Below are 17,075 nucleotides of genomic sequence, written 5' to 3'. Positions count from 1 at the left end.
TTTGTAATAAAAATAATATAAAGTGAGCACTGTACACTTTGTATTCTGTGTGGTAATTGAAATCAATATATTTTAAAATGTAGAAAACATCCAAAAATATTTAAATAAATGGTATTCTATTATTCTTTAACAGTGCGATTAATTGCGATTAATTTTTTTAATCGCTTGACAGCTCTAGTTGTTTTCACTTATCTGCATCCCATTATAATGTAGGAACAAACATTTACATTATGTATACCCCTGTAACTAAATAACCAATCAAACGAGCATTAAACGAAAAAGAAGACTTGTTGCAGGCAAATGAAGAACTTTAACAGAAAAGTGCTAATTTCAAAGCAAGTGGTCATTGTGTGTGATGATTGGAGGCCAAAGACCCAAAATGCATTCCTCACTCTCCATCATCAAAGGAAAAGCCCACATGGGTAGTGACACTGTCAGCTTGTTTTCTGTCAGAAGAAGCTAGAACCAGAAGAAGTGTGGATTCAAGGAAAAATCCAGCATCTCTGAACTGTTTGGACTCTTAGAGGGAAGTGTACCAGATGCAAAGCAGAGCTCCCCAGAGACAATCTGGGACTCATGAAAAGACTTTTGACAATCTGGCAGTTTATTGCATCACTGCCACTATTTGGGATTACAAACTGTGACTCACCTCTACATATATTTTACCTGCTTCAACCTCTCAATAGCTTTCATTTCCTTTTCTTAGCTAATAAACATTTAGTTAGTTTACTATAGAATTGGATACCAGCATTGTCTTTCGTGTAAGATCTATGATTGATTATGAGATAACTATGATAACTTCTATGATGAGATAACTGGCTCTGTGGATGAGGGGAAAGCAGTGGATGTGTTATTCCTTGACTTTAGCAAAGTTTTTGACACAGTCTCCCACAGTATTCTTGCCAACAAGTTAAAGAAGTATGGGCTGGATGAATGGACTATAAGGTGGATAGAAAGCTGGCTAGATTGTCGGGCGCAACGGGTAGTGATCAATGGCTCCATGTCTAGTTGTCAGTCGATATCAATGGAGTGTCCCAAGGGTCAGTCCTGGGGCTGGTTTTGTTCAATATCTTCATTAATGATCTGGAGGATGGTGTGGATTGCACCCTCTGCAAGTTTGCAGATGACACTAAACTGGGAGGAGAGGTAGATACGCTGGAGGGTAGGGATAGGATACAGAGGGACCTAGACAAATTAGAGGATTGGGCCAAAAGAAATCTGATGAGGTTCAACAAAGACAAGTGCAGAGTCCTGCACTTAGGACGGAAGAATCCCATGCACCGCTACAGACTAGGGACCGAATGGCTAGGCAGCAGTTCTGCAGAAAAGGACCGAGGGGTTACAGTGGATGAGAAGCTGGATATGAGTCAACAGCGTGCCCTTGTTGCCAAGAAGGCCAATGGCATTTTGGGCTGTATAAGTAGGGGCATTGCCAGCAGATCGAGGGACGTGATCGTTCCCCTCTATTCGACATTGGTGAGGTCTCATCTGGAGTACTGTGTCCAGTTTTGGGCCCCACACTACAACGAGGATGTGGAAAAATTGGAAAACGTCCAGCGGAGGGCAACAAAAATGATTAGGGGACTGGAACACATGACTTATGAGGAAAGGCTGAGGGAACTGGGATTGTTTAGTCTGCGGAGGAGAAGAAGGAGGGGGGATTTGATAGCTGCTTTCAACTACCTGAAAGGGGGTTCCAAAGAGGATGGATCTAGACTGTTCTCAGTGGTAGCAGATGACAGAACGAGGAATAATGGTCTCAAGTTGCAGTGGGGGAGGTTTAGGTTGGATATTAGGAAAAACTTTTTCACTAGGAGGGTGATGAAGCACTGGAATGCGTTACCTAGGGAGGTGGTGGAATCTCCTTCCTTTGAATTTTTTAAGGTCAGGCTTGACAAAGCCCTGGCTGGGATGATTTAGTTGGGGATTGATCCTGCTTTGAGCAGGGGGTTGGACTAGATGACTTCCTGAGGTCCCTTCCAACCCTGATATTCTATGATACGTCTTTATTTTCTTGAAACTTGCCCACCCTGACTTTCGCCTCCTACTGCATTCTCCTTCAAATGAGTTCTCTCTGCTCAGCTGCTGACCCAGGTAAATATATTTGTCAATCTCCTTGTAGCAGACTGCAAACTCACCGGTGCGGTGCCTCCTGCTGGTCATCTGGAAATTAGCTCTTTTCCAGTTTCGGAGCACCCTCTGCTGGCCGGTGTCTCGCCTGCCTCAGGCCCCCGTGTCGCTCCTGGACCCGGTGTCCCTTTCCTTGGGGTTCTGCCCCCAGCAATATCCCACACTCTGGGTCTCCCCTCCCAGGGGAACCCCTCAAGCCTCTATGCCCACCTTGCCTCAGTGGCTACTGCCAGTCATCATCTAGCCCCCTCTCACTGGGGCAAACTGCAGTCTGTAAAGGCCTCTCATCATTGGCAAGGGGGTAGGACCAGCTGCCTCTGCCTATCCCCATACTACACCTCTGTAGCCCCAGTACCTGTTTTGGCCTTACCCAAGGCCTCAGCCTGGGGAGTTGCCAGGCTGGAGCTCCCCAGCTCCTCTTGCCTTTCCCCAGCACTGCTCTGCTTCCACTACCCTGCTCCGAGGCAGCTAGGCCCTTCTCCCTCCAAGGCTGGAGAGAGACTGACTCAGCTCCTGGCTCACAGCCCTTTTTTAGGGCCAGCTGTGGCCTGATTAGGCATGGCCCCAGCTGTGGCTGCTTCCCCAATCAGCCTAGCCTTTTTCCACTGGAGCGGGGTAACTGCCCCGCTACACTCCTCGATTTCTTTCCCATTTATAGTGATGATTCCTTCTGCACAATGCTCATTCCAGATCCACTTCGTCTTCTGTGTGTTCACTTCCAACCCGATATCATGTGAAGGTGTTTGCAGTTGCTGCAGTTTGTTCTCCAGTTCTGCTGTGTCCTTTGCCAGTATTATGCAGTCGTCGACGAAGAGAAGATGCGTTAACTTCCCCGTCAATTCTGATTCCTTCTTCCCAGTTCAATTTCTTGAACAGCGACTCCAGTTCTGCTGCAAACAACTTCGGTGAGATTGTGTTGCCTTGTCTGACTCCTCTGCGTACAGTAATAATGCCGGGGACATTGAATAATGTTATCTCTGTCGAGCAATTGCAATTCATTTCTTTCAGGAGGTCAGTGTACCTCGGGTCAATTCTGATTTCATTGAGCACATTGTGTACAATGTTACTCTCCACCGAGTCGAATGCCTTTTTGTAGTTGACAAACGCAATGCACAATGGTACTTTGTATCCCTTGCATTTTTTCAATGAGCCGCCCAACTGAGGGGATGTGATCAGTTGTCAGATACCCTGAGCAGAAACCAGTTTGTTCTCTGCTTTTGTGCATTTTGAGGTCCTTCTTAATCCAATTGAGTATGATGTGGTTAAAGTCTTTATACACTTGTGAGAGGAGTATGATCAGACAGCAGTTGCTCTGTTTTTCTGGATCACCTTTCTTCATCAATAATATTGTTTTCGATTTCTTCCATACATCTGGAACATGCTTGCTATTGAGGTAGATGGTGAACCATTGCGCCAATGCTTTGAAGAGAGTATCTTCCCCTGCTTTGAGATATTCCGGACAAATATTGTCCACTCCCAGACTCTTCCCTCTGTTTATGTTATAAACTGCATATTCAGTTTTTTCCCCAGATAACGTTGGAAACTTCTTCTGTAAACTCCTGCCTTGACAGTGTACACTGGACATTGACATGCGAGGAGTAGTGGAATAGCCTACCAGTGTGGCTTCACACAATGTACTCACCAAGCAAACAGTCCATGAATGTTATAGGAACAGTTCTCACCAAAGTAACATTATATCTACCGTGGTGGAATAATCACAAATAGGTATTTGAGCGTTCCCTTTCTTTCCCTCTAACCAGATAGGACAGTCATTACAGATGCCTTCCTCTTAGGCTAGGGAGCCCATGTGGACAGCCACACAGCAAAGGGTACTTGGATGTCCCAAGAGGCCAGGATGGACATGAATATTCTGGAATTGTGGGCAGTCTGAGAGATTTATGAAGCCTTTCTCCCACTCATCAGTGTCACCATGTCCTCATAATGTCAGACAGATGATGACTGTCTTTTGCATCAACAGGCAGGGAAGAGTGAGATCTAGACCCAAGGGCAGAAGCAGTCAGTCTGTGGAATTGGTGTATCAGCAATTGAATCACCCTTTCACCAGTTTACTTTCCAGGGAATCAAAATGTGTTGGCAGACTCCTCCCTCAGCAGGCACTTTGCTATCAACCACAAGTAGGAGCTACTTGACTCTGTGCTAAGCAGTATTTTTGCTCTATGCGGAACACTCACAAGGGAACTGTTCACCTCCCAAAAGAACAGGAAGTACAACATATACTGCTTCAAAGGAGCCCTAGTGCTTCATTCTTAGGGTGACAATCTCCTCCTACAGTAGTCAGCTCATCTTAACTATGCCGTCCCTCCTTGTGCTCCTACCTCAGGCATGGTTTTTGGGCAAGCATCAATTCTAGATCCTTCACGCTCTGAAGCCATGTAAAACATACTTACTGATAGTCAAAAAGATTCCACAAGGAAATGCTACTTATCCTAGTGAAAGCGTTTATCTGGGCGCACAAAAAAATTTTATATTCCCCTTATTCTGGATAATCTTCTTTCCCTCAAAACAGCTGGTCTTCCCATCAACTCTTTACAGGTCCACGTGGCAACAATCACTGTGTGCATCCCACCCACCCATCCTCACATAGTTACTCAATTCTCGCTCACCCATTGACTACCAGGTTCTGAAAGGGCCTAGTTAGAACCTTTCCACCAGTAAAGAAACCTACTCCTACTTCCTAATTTCACCCCCAAAGTTGTTTTGGAGTTTCATCGGAATCAGTCATTCCACTTATTGTTTGTTTCTTTTTTCTGAAACCATGCACCTTTGAAGAGGAGAGGAGACTTCATTCCCTCAACATGTGATGAGACTTAGTCTCTTATCTGCAAAGGACAAAACTAGTCAGAAAATCTCCTAGACTGTTTCTCATAGAGAAAAGTGGTCAGCCTATATCCTCTAAGGAGCTCGAAATGAATCTTGGCCTGTATCAGTTCGTTCATCTCCCTCCTCCTACTCATTCTACAAAAGCACAAGTGTCATCAATAATTCGCTTCAGGAATACCTTGACTTGACATTTGCAAAGCAGATGTGTAGAGTTCCATTCACATGCTCACAAGACATTATGTTTTAGTACAGGACTCACCTGCTGATGCGTCTTTTGGAACAGCAGTCCTTCGAACATCTCTGCTGCCTGCATTCTTGCACCTTGCTACTACTTGAGTATTGCTTGTCAGTCAGTCACCCACAATGGAACATACATAGGGACTGGTACTTGAAGAAGAAGAGAGAGTTACTTATCTTAGAATTAGTAGAGGTTCTTCAAGATGTATGGTCCCTATCTGTATTCCTCTACCCATCCTCTTTGCTTCAGATCATTCATGGATTCATAGCAGAGAAGGAACTAGAAGGTGGTCAATCTCTTCTGCCCTTTATCTCCTCGGTTGGAGGCTCGAGGGGAGGAAGGCCATGTACACAGACCAACAGACACTGCTTTCAGAATTCTTCATTTTCAGATGCATGGAATGCAGATAGTATGTAGGAAGCTTGCCCTGCTACTGTCCTTTAGATAAACGGAGGACTTCATATCCCAGGACTATCAAGCCAACACCTTTCAGGAGTAATAAATCCCCACTTTTACAAACTGAAAGTTTCTGGTTGTATGTAGATTTGCAAATTAGTTCACTAAATAACTTGAATCAAATGTCCATGCACAGAGCTGCACAAAACTTGGAAGCTTATGTATGAGCTATAAACTCTTTTTTAGCTAATGGTGTGAATGGGTCTGTTGTCTATCAGTATAGATGCCAGGATTTTAATGAGAGAGGGACTGTAAGGCATATCCTTTCTTTTAAAAAAATATTCTACAGAGTTAGTCATAAATTTAAAGGCCAGAAGGGACCATTATGATCATCTAGTGACATCTGACCACCAGCATTGCACAAGCCATAGAATTTCATCTTCTGATTCCTTCATCAAGCCCATAACTGCTGGTTGAACGTGAGCATCTTTTAGTGCATCGATACCATGGTGACGAGTGCAGTACATGTACCAAGAGAGAACTGACCAGGGAAGAGAAGCCCAAGGGTTTGTGACAATTAAATCCATCAAGGGACATTTCTGTAGACTCAAACCCTCTTGATCCTTCAACTTCGTGTGTCTGTGTGTTCAGGGTGTGGATGTTAGTCCTCGTGCAAGAGTTGAAGTTCCCCACTGTGGTCCAGGGAGCACTTGCTTGTGGGAAAGAGAGCTTTCTGGTCACATGGTTCTGCCACCTCCTTCTTGCATCCACTGCTAAACTGCATTAAAAGAAACGACAAATATATTACTTTTCCATATAAGTAATTGCTGTAGTTAGAAAAGTTGTGACTGAAAAAGGGAAAGGCAGCAATGCACCCAATTGTGGATGGTAAGGGAAGTTCTCAGAGATTATTTAACTTTATGAAAAAGTTAAGATTCCCATGCCAGTCTGCAGCAAGCCCCCAGGTGTTACCTCCATAACGGCAAAGAAAAGCTTTCTGACCTTGGAGTCATCAAATTTTATAATTTAAAGCCAGAAGGGTCCACCAGGTTATCTGGTCTGACCTTCTGTATAGCACAGGTCACCAACACTACCCAGCACTTGCGCACTAAACCCTACAACTAAAATGAAACCAAAATATTACAGCCCACAGCAGATTAGACTGTTACGTGCCACAGGCAGAGAATAAGAGGGAATGAGGTGCACCAGTGGCAGGGAAATGATTAAGTGAGATACACCCAGATAATCCTGGCGAGTGACCTGCACCCCACGCTGCAGAAGAAGGTGAAAAAACTGCACGGTCACTGCCAATCTGACCTGGGGGTATATGGCCCTGAGCTCCTGAGCAGGAACCAGCCAGCCAAGAACCTGAGAGAGTGAATGCTCAATGCCACCTCCAATCCTTGGCCCTCTCCATCCACGCTCCCATCTCCATTGTTAAGAGCAAGGTCTTTTCTGCTACATAGAAATACATACCATATTTTTTTAAAGAAAGATTGCTTAAATATTTAAACAATACCCTGAACAACTTTCTGGATATCATAAGATAGTTATTTTTCAAGCAATGTATTGAGATCAGATTCACTGCCCTTTTGGTAAGTCTACAGTCAAGCTCATCAGTCGGTATGAATACAGACCATGCCTCAAAAGGTGGAGGGGGATGTTTCTTTTCTCAGCAATTATTTCACAAATTGGTGGCATCTTATCTTGTCACTGCAATGGCTCTTCACAAAATACATAGCATTTTTCAGGGAGCCTCTTGACGTGCTGTGATAGCCTTGGAACAAAGAGTTAATCTATTATTGGTGGAGGCATTTGCATTGCATTTCATTTTTCCAATTCGCGGCTTGATTTTTCCATTTATCACAGCAAGCAATGTGGAAGATTTAACTCTGGTAAGCCCAAAGGAGGGTGGAAGCTGATTAGAAACAGAGGAGGGGAATGTTTTCCTCAACTGGAATGGCTGCTGTAAAAAGAATTAATACCGAATGCTTGAGGCTTACAGATACTGGGTTTGTAAATGGCTTTATTTTTGCTGGCATTTAGTTGATGTAGCAAACTCTTCAACACCCATTGTGTAAATTCGCTGCCTCCTCCCTGCATGGACCCCGCAACACTGATGTTTTGGACTTCTATAGCACCTTCCATTCAAACATGGATATTAATGGTGAACATGCCACTGCTTGGCAGCTCTAAATAGATGGAACTTCAATGCTGTGCCCTTGTCTGGCACTCTTCCATTTGAGGAGTTCAAATATTAATGAAGTAAGTCTTGCCATATTCCTGTGAGGTAGGTAGCTAAGCCCTTTACAGACAGGGGAGCTGAGACACGCTTGCGGTGGAGGTTATTTCCCCAGCTCACATTGGAAGTCTGTAGCAAACCTAGGAATAAAACCCAGATATCCCAGACCTTTGCAGTACAGAATTAGAAAGGCTGATTACTTCAAATCCGAAATATTATATTTTCATTCTGTAGGTTTCTGAAGGGGAACAAAATGACATGTCTAGTTTTTTAGATCAACGTGGTACCACCAAAGGGTGTCCATGTTTGGAGAGGTTAATATCTGGGAAATAGGAATTAGGTAGAATCCAAAAGAGTGGTGGGCCCAAATGAACCTTGCAATGGCAGGCAGGTGTAGCAGCCGCACTGTGACTTACTGCAGAGAAACCAGCAGTGGTGCTGTCTGTCACTGCCAGTAATTACAGGTTTTGGCATTGGTTCCAATCTACATGAAACAGAAGGTCGGGGGTGGCGAGGAGGGAGGCTCATCAGCAGAAATAGCATTTAACTAAAAACTCCCCTGTAGTGCAGGTGGAGATAGGAGGAAAGATCAGTTATTTCAGCTGAGCATAAAAACTGTGCCAGATGGTAGTTAAAGGCATTTTACTGTACCTAGTAACGTGTCTGGCCTCCAAAGCTTGCATCCTGGAGCCTGTTCTTCTATTGCAATCGGGTACATAGACAACAACAACACAGTTTAGTTAGAAGCTGGATATCTAAATTGTAACCTTTTCCTCTGTACAACTTTTCTCTTAATTTAATTTTGACATGTCTTTTCTCCCTTGCTTTCAGTAAAGCAATGTGATGTGCACTAAAGATCATTTGAAAGTTTGACCAGCAGAGGAGTAGCACAGACAATATAAATATTTACTTCTTGTTTGGTGTGAACTCTCCTGCCAAACAGGAAGTAGAGTTGCAGACAGCAGGGAGTATGTTGTTTCCAAGTCACTTAACCAACTATAGCAACTGTTCACACATGCATAAATTGTAACATGGTTAAGTATATTCACATGAACACTGAAATAAAAAAGACATACATTTCAATGCTATTGCACAAAAATATTGAATATACCTCGTTTTAATCCTGCAAAACCAACAAAATTTAGAACTACCTCATTTGATTGGAGGGGGCTTCTGTTTTAAAAGATACATTAATTCTCAGAAGACTTCTATTTATATCTTTAAATCTCAGGGAGATTGTCGATTTGCCTGTATCTTGCTTTTATTTAGTATTCTGGTTGTTCACATGGGCCCAAACCAAACCTGTGTACTGTGGGGAACTCTGAGGAGGACAAATGGAACCTGGGAGTTAATCCCTTAGTCAGCACCAGGTGCCAAGCCCACAACAAAAACTAGCTTGATTCTTAGAAAAATGACACTTTCCCCACCAGTGAAAGTTCTTTCATGTTCAGAAAAGTCATTTTGCTGTCTTGTGCACCCTGCTTTGTATTGGCTTTGCCACTGGTGAGTGTGTTTACATGTGAGTCAGTGCAGCATGTTTCTTTCAGCCATTTCTGCAAATCCAAATTTCTTGTTGAGTAAATTAGGCAGAGCAAGAGCAGAAATAGGTCAGTTATTTAAATGAGACATAGTTGTTTCTTCGCAGCAAGCTGCCTTTCTCCTGCCTTTGTGAATTGTGCTAATATATCAGTGAAGAAGGCAGAGAGAACAATAACTGGAGCAGAAATGCCAGGATTTTTATTCTGGGACTATAGCTTCCCAGCTTTTTTTATTCAGTGTAAGTGATGTTGGGATCACCATGGAGCATCTCAGCAAACACAGCTGAAAATAAAACTGGCTCATTCATCCACCATTCTGGATTCGTGCACAGATCTCTTTAGACAGCTTAGAGACTCCCTTCATAGAATCATAGAATATCAGAGTTGGAAGGGACCTCTGGAGGTCATCTAGTCCAACCCCCTGCCCAGAGCAGGACCAATCCCCAACTAAATCGTCCCAGCCAGGGCTTTGTCAAGCCTGACCTTAAAAACTTCTAAGGAAGGGGATTCCACCACCTCCCTACGTAACACATTCCAGTGTTTCACCACCCTCCTAGTGAAAAAGTTTTTCCTAATATCCAACCTAAACCTCCCCCACTGCAACTTGAGACCATTACTCCTTGTCCTGTCATCTGCTATCACTGAGAATAGTCTAGATCCATCCTCTTTGGATCCACCTTTCAGGTAGTTAAAAGCAGCTTTCAAATCCCCCCTCGTTCTTCTCTTCTGTAGACTAAACAATCCCAGTTCCCTCAGCCTTTCCTCATAAGTCATGTGTTACAGACCCCAATCATTTTTGTTGCCCTTCGCTGGACTCTCTCTAATTTTTCATTTTCCATTACTCCTATATGTGCAGTATTTAAGATATTTAGCAGTGCAGTTAGAAGACTAACCATCAATAGCAGAAGTAATTGGATCTTTGTGATTGATTGACCCCCAAATTAAAACAATCCCTTTATACCTCTGCCCAATTCTTTTCCCCACTACACTTCATGTTGAGGGTATTTTCCCCGTAGGAACCATTTAAATTCTTGGCTGTAATTTTGCTGACACATAAAGATCAGTTTACCAATCTACATGGTATCAGTATTTAATGTATCTCCTTCAAGGTAGGTGGGTAGAATCCCCAAAAGCATACTTTGGGATCATCCTCTGAAAGGTGGCTATTGTAGGTTCCGGGGAGAGGTAGGTATGGTGTCTCTAACTATTAGTGACCTGTATGGAGCTGTACATTCGTGAGATTTGTTTTAGGAAATATGCGGAAGCAGGTTCAGTATTCCTAGATGTCCTTTGGCTTGGAAGTTGGTTGCCTTTAATGATTCAGTTATGAGACTGTGTGGGTTTTTTAAAAGGTCTGGTTTGTTGTTTTTTAGAGAGCCTAGAGCTGATACCAAACACCTAGAGTGCTAGCTGTCACTTTGTTTTAATATTGTCTTGCTGTGATAATTCCTTGGAAGGCGGTATAGGAGTTCAAAATTTTATTCCTGTTTTACATATATTATTTTCCGCTTGTGTTACTTACCCCATTGGCACTGTTTTGCACTGTGGAAGACTTTGTTTCACAACTACTCTCTATCTGCTCCTGGATTTTCCTTCAATGCGGGGTTTCTGCAGAGGAACCTTTCTTCACAGTCTCCATCCTACCCATTTGTCCTTCTACAAAAAATTTAATCGGTTTACTTCTGTGTTTCTTAGAATCTGGTCCACATTAACACTTTCTGTTTTAGTGCTAATAACTTTATCACACATTATAGTCATAACCTGCATTTCAATGGATTACAGAACGTTTCCTTCGTTAGGCTCCGACACCACAACACTCCAGTACCATTGTGATGGGGACCGTATGAAACTCTGGTTAGGTGAATGCATCTCAGGCCAGCAATTTCCCGTGATTGTTCAGGGGAGTAGACATAGAGTGCTTCCTGTCATCTTTTTTCTACAAACATTGTAAAATCTGTCCGTATGTGAAAGCTCGTGCTGCCCCTCATGTGCTTTCCATTCATTGCTACTTCTGGTGGAGCTTAGTATAGACAAGGTGCTAGCAGCAAATGGCCCTTTAAAAAGTGGTGTAACCTGTTCTGAGCATGGTTAAACTTGGTGCTGAAAACACTGGCAGCCAGCTGGATCCCCGTCTACTCCAGCACTCTCGCCAATGGCGGGAAACGCGGCAAAACAGTTCAACAGAAGACACGCCTACAGAATCACTTCACTGGCTTCCCCGCTGCTGTATATTGTCCTTCCTTCCAAGGCCCTGGCCTCGCTCTGCGTTTCTCTCCCACCCTTTCTTCTCCATCAGTGCACCAGCCTTTCTCCTTGCAACCGTGCCTGGGCTTCCTCTGAATCCTTCTGCCAGAGCGCTTCCTTCACCTCGCTAGGTTCCTCCGAAGGCCAGACCCAAAGAGTACAAGGGGAGGGAAAGCGGCAGTTGTTTAAAAAGCAAAAACCTACATGTAATGGAACAGTCACCATGTCCAGGCCTTGAGTAACTGCGTGATGTTTATTGTCACTTCTCCTTCCCCTCCCTCTGTCATCATCCCCTTGTCCATTTGACCCTCCCCCTGCCTCGCTATGGAAGCTGCCTTTGTTCTGAGAGGCACCTAGCACGTTACGGGTCTACACTTGCAGCGATGTGAGGAGCTTGTCTGCACCTCCCTTAAGTCTAGAGGCCCTCCCGCTCACATAGCACTATCTACACCGGGGTTTCGGTCGATGTAGCTACGTCGCTCCGGGGTGTGGATTGTCCGCACATAGCTATATCGACATACGTTCCCAGGGTAGACCACGCCTCAGAGAATTATATGATGTAATAGACCGGTCCCTGAGGGGGTCACCATCACAGTAACGTCATCCTGGGCAGCACTGACTTCCTGGTCATAAGCTGAAAAATCATTGTCTTCAAGAGATGGTTACTTTGGTCAAACAGGGGAGTGTATTTTTTACAGTAGTGAGGCTTGATCCCGACTCCTCCTCATTAGGTTAAATCCAATAAGGGTGATTCAGTCGCAAGCTGAATGTTGTGCAGTAATAAGACTCCTGGAAAAGGAGGGGCTGTCTTTCTCACGCACCCGTCCCACATGAATGCATTCGATAAACCTGTAAAAGCTTAGGCACACCACACCCTCTGGCACTTGCCTTTGATAACCTTCACATTTAGGCTTCAGAAATGACTCTCCTAGTGTCCAACTGGTTGTGATACTGGCTTTCCTGCATCATCAGGGGCAACCTTCATGGACACTTACATTACTTGGTCTCTATTAAACTGTGACTGGTTCACTTCCTGTTGATGATGAAATTTTGCATCATAGGGGGAAGGTGAGTTTGTTTGGGGGGTACTGCTATGTGAAGAGAGCAGAGAGATGCATTCAGATTTTCTATATTTCTGTTTAACATTATGAGAACAAGTTCCTCTCCTCCCAAAAAGAGTCTTGCTGGGAAAGTCCAGTGCTGGTGTCAAACCAAAAATCATCACATTGCGGATAAAAGACTGTCCAAGAGGGTGAGGGGGTGTCTACCTGAGATTTCTTTGCCAAAGATTTTTCCATCAGTGCTATCATTGGTTCCGCTTCACCACTGGGCAAACTAGTGCAGACAGGGCACCAGGAGACAACTGTTGTTTTATGCATGGTGTCCTCTAACCCAGCTCAAAGCAGGTCAGTGTGACCGTGATTAAAACTCCTGTGGCTGCATGCCTCCTAGCGCTCCGGCTAATGCTGCTGGGGGGGAGCGGAACTGGTGACAGCAATAACTAAAAGCTTTGGGTAGAAAAGCCTAATGTAGGCAGGGCCTCCAGGAGGAGGCGGAGAATAATTTTAGAATTAGAGTGTGCAGTGGGGTTGTGAAATGATGCACTAAACAATAGTCAGAGGCAGCCGATGTAGCCGTCTCTATAGTGGTTTCCCAGCATGTCAGCCCTAGCCTGTGGTTGGCTGGCAGAAAGAAGCAGCAGATGTAATAATTAATATCCAGGTTGCTATAGTGACCGAGCGAGCTGTAGTGCTAAAAGCAGTAGTTTCTCCATTTTGACTCCCTCCCCTGTGCGCGCACTCACGCGCTATTTAAAGGGAGCTACGTGAATCGTTTTCGAGCTGAAAGATGTTGTGTTGTTGAGTAAGCTCAACTGGCAACAAATCTTCTCCCATTAAACTTTCTGCTTCAGCTCTAACGATCTCCACCAGGATGTGTACAGACTATAATGGAGGCAACGCTGTTAGCTTACACAGTAGCTCAAGATTTCACTGGCTGCAGGTTGGGACCATAGCCAGGATGTCCGGAAGCTGCTGTTGTAGGCCATGGAAGAAGGGCCTACCGCATAACAGCTACAGACTCCACATCATTTACCAGCAGTCTTTAAGCTTTCAAAGCCTTGTGTGGGGGAGTAGTGCTGCTGCTCTCCCTTCCACCCCCACCTTTTTTGTGCTTGTGTGAGAGAAAGGGCTACTGGTATTGTATTTTTTCACACACAAAAAAGTACTCCAGTACTGCAGTTGTGTTGGCTTTGGCCCCCACTCCTACCCTATGTTTTTCATAACTCCCTGGCCATCGCTACACTAAACTCTCCAAAGAGACAGTATAGGCAGAAACCCAGCTTGCAGCTTCTGCCTCAGCAGTTTGCCAGCTGCCCGTCTATCGTATGTCGTCCTTGGATTTTATACAGAGAAGTGGATTAAAAGTTGTGATACAAAACAGTGAAGGGAGGAAACCATTTCAAAAGCATGGTCCAGTTTATATTAGCATGCAGTTAAAACAGTCATACAGAGCCCCTGTCCAAATCCCTTCCAAGGGAGAATTTAACTGAGGCTGCATGGCCGCTGTCATCACTTTTATTTTGGCCGTCAAAATGGGCCAGGTTTTGGGAAGGGCTCCATTCATTTCAGTGAGTGCTCTGCACCTGCTGACAGGGAAAGCTGGGGTGACAGTTATCATTCAGAAAGGCCATAAATTATTCCCACTTCAGAGGGAAATCATCTGGGTAAGTACAGTGATATAAGCACTTCAATGTGGGATGGCTTCCACATGTGGTGTGCCTCACAGAATTCAGTAACTGTCGGTGGTGGATGTTTAATACTGGAAAATCATTGGCCCGTGCGCAATCTTTGGTGACAAGTGGCTGCGTAGCCCTGTATTCCTGTGCTCTTGGAAGGTAAAGCCTAGCACCTCCAATGCATCTAAGGGTTGGATGACACTTCCCAGGTACAGTCAAACTGTTCTTGTTTCCCCATGTGGGGTAGGAAAGCCCATTTGCACAGGTATTTGCAGTCGTTTTTCAGAATTTCTACGTAGGGTTTCTCATGCTATAGATTCCTTGGACCTGTTGTAAATCCATGCTGCAGTCTATTTCACAGTCATCCTCTTGTTAGCCTCGTGTCTGAAAGGTTATTCCAGATCTGGCCTGTATATTAATCGGGGCTTATGACTTAGCCTGGGAACACACCTTCATTCATCTTCCTGGGTGGCTTTATTTTATTTATCTGTATATGCATTTATAGTGCAGGGTTCCTGGCATGCTAGTTGAACGAGTTGATGTTCTGATCTTAATCCTTCTAGACAGAAGGGTCTTGATTCATATATCCCTGGTATAGCTGGTTTATTGAATGAGCAGGCTTGCTATCAAGCCTCTTATTGCAACATTTGATTCTAATAAAGAGCAGAAAGTAGGGATGAGAAGTGACCCTCAATGCTTCCCTAGGAGTCAAAGGAAATATAATAGAAAATATGCTAGCTTGCAAATTCAGAAGAGGTACTAGTTTAGGAATTATGCTGCATCCAATGGCAGTTGTTAGAAGGTTTAAGAATTAGGACAATTTAGCTAGAAAAGAAGATGTGGTAGGAGCCATTGCAATATGTAACCTAAATTTGCGTTCAGCTTCAGAGTAAAATCCTCTCTTTAGCCACAGAACAAGCACAGTACGAGCAGAGGCAGTGCAAACTGTGCCCCTGCTGCCCTTGTCTGCCTAATCACTGATCTAATGGTAACAAGATCCCTGGATATAACATGGTTATGCAGCCATTTAAATTGTCTCATAACTGTGGATAATTTTTTTATTGTTTCATAATAGTGATCCAGAATTAGTCTGTAGTCCACATGGAATCAAGTGTAAACAATGCAATATTGTCTTAGTGAATCTGCAGACGTCCCAAAACAAGCTATGTGGCATTGATTCTGGAACCTAATGATTATGATTTAAATGTCAAAATTAACTTTTTCATTGCTGAACATTTTAACACAGCATCAAGATGTCTGAGTCTTGCCATGTTGTTGGAAATGTAGTGGCATATGATAAGTAGCAGTTGTCCAAAACATGAAGGGAAAGACAGAGGAAACGCTCTTCCTGGTATCAATGCTCAAACTACTTCCCACACGTTTGGTGCCAGAAGCCTCAATTGTGCAGTGGCCCAACTCTCTCAACCTCCAGCTTCTCCACACCAAGGCCCATAATTTCTTTGTTCATTTTCAATACATAAATCTCCAGCAGGTTGGCAACTTTTATCTTTAGGGGGAGAGTAAAATAAATTCATTTCAATATCAAACAAAATACACAAGGGATCAGAATTGGGTGGGGGGTGGCAGGGAAAGGGTGCAGTTCTGCTTATTTATGGATTCCCTAGCATGTTATGCTGTACTAGAGCGCTGCATAGGACAAGGGGCCATCCTTACAGGTATCACTTCTGGTGGCACCAGCATGCAACCGGCACACCCACTCAATTGCTGTTGGTCTTGCTGTTACTGCCCACTAGGGCAGGGGTTCTCGGGACAAATTATTTGTTGGCCTCAGAGTGTGGCCACCAACTCCTGCTGCTGGCCGCTCTCACGCTTTTCTCTAAAATACTTAATTAGCTTTAGGAAAAACAAATACATATGCACATACACATGTCCAAATCATTGTAATTTATTTATTGCTAGCTAGTAAGTCTGTTGTGAAAAGTGATATTAACAAATATACAAGTATCACTTTTCATGGCAGACTTACTTAGCCCCGGCAAGGCTGTGGACAAATTAAGCCCTGGATGGGGGGTCAGGGGAGGCAGCAGGGGCCGAGGTGATGGGGATGGAAGGGTGGCTGGGGGAGGCAGCAGGGGGCTGCAGCCTGAAGCTCTGCAGCTGGTGAACAGAGCCCAAAGCTGCGTGGCTGGAGCCTGCCGCCACGCAGCCAGAGCCCGGGGCTGGTGCCCAAAGCCCTTCAGCCAGAGCCTGCTGCCCTACCATCCCAGGCCTGAAGTCCAAAGCTTGAGCCCCGCTGCCCCAGGAAGGTGGGGATTTCACTGGCTACCTGCTCCTCCAGCGTTGTGCCCCAGGTATCTGGGGAAGTGGGGGGGCAGGGCCCAGCCCCTGCTGTTGGCCCCAGCAACCAACACCAAGGCAGTGCATCCAGGAGCACCAGGGAGGGGGAGGGGCCGCTGCTTTGCCCCCACCCCAATAACAGCCCAGGAGGCTATGGCCACAAGAAAAGCCCCTGGTGGCTGCCTTTGAGAAACACTGCACTAGGGTGTGAATTGACCTGGCAGGTTCTGGGTGTGAGCACTAGAGCTAGCTGCGGAAATTCTGACTTTTCACTTATTTTTTTCCCATGCCAAATTGGAACAAAAAGCTGAAACTTTCTGCAAAACAGAGTTTTTCCCCAAAAAATTGACAACACTTTGTTTCAATTTTGACTTTTTGATTTTTTTTTATTTTCTTTATATTATAAATTTT

At 44.5% G+C, this 17,075-nt stretch overlaps 2 protein-coding genes across 3 annotated transcripts in view; one reads left to right on the top strand and one right to left on the bottom strand.

Moving 5' to 3' along the window:
- Positions 1-2,376, bottom strand: part of LOC141978669 (uncharacterized) — a 28,362-nt gene extending 25,986 nt beyond the window's left edge. For both annotated transcript variants that reach the window (XR_012636414.1, XM_074940976.1), the window contains exon 1: positions 2,139-2,376. The gene's annotated coding sequence lies outside the window, so the exon portion shown is untranslated. The remainder of the gene's footprint in view (positions 1-2,138) is intronic.
- The window catches only part of MYO1D (myosin ID), a 339,856-nt gene that overhangs the window by 304,688 nt on the left and 18,093 nt on the right, over positions 1-17,075 (top strand). The window lies entirely within an intron of this gene.

This window comes from Natator depressus, chromosome 27 (assembly GCF_965152275.1).
Source record: "Natator depressus isolate rNatDep1 chromosome 27, rNatDep2.hap1, whole genome shotgun sequence".
In the NCBI taxonomy this organism is placed as follows: Eukaryota; Metazoa; Chordata; order Testudines; family Cheloniidae; genus Natator; species Natator depressus.
This window is presented reverse-complemented; position numbering and strand designations above follow the sequence as displayed.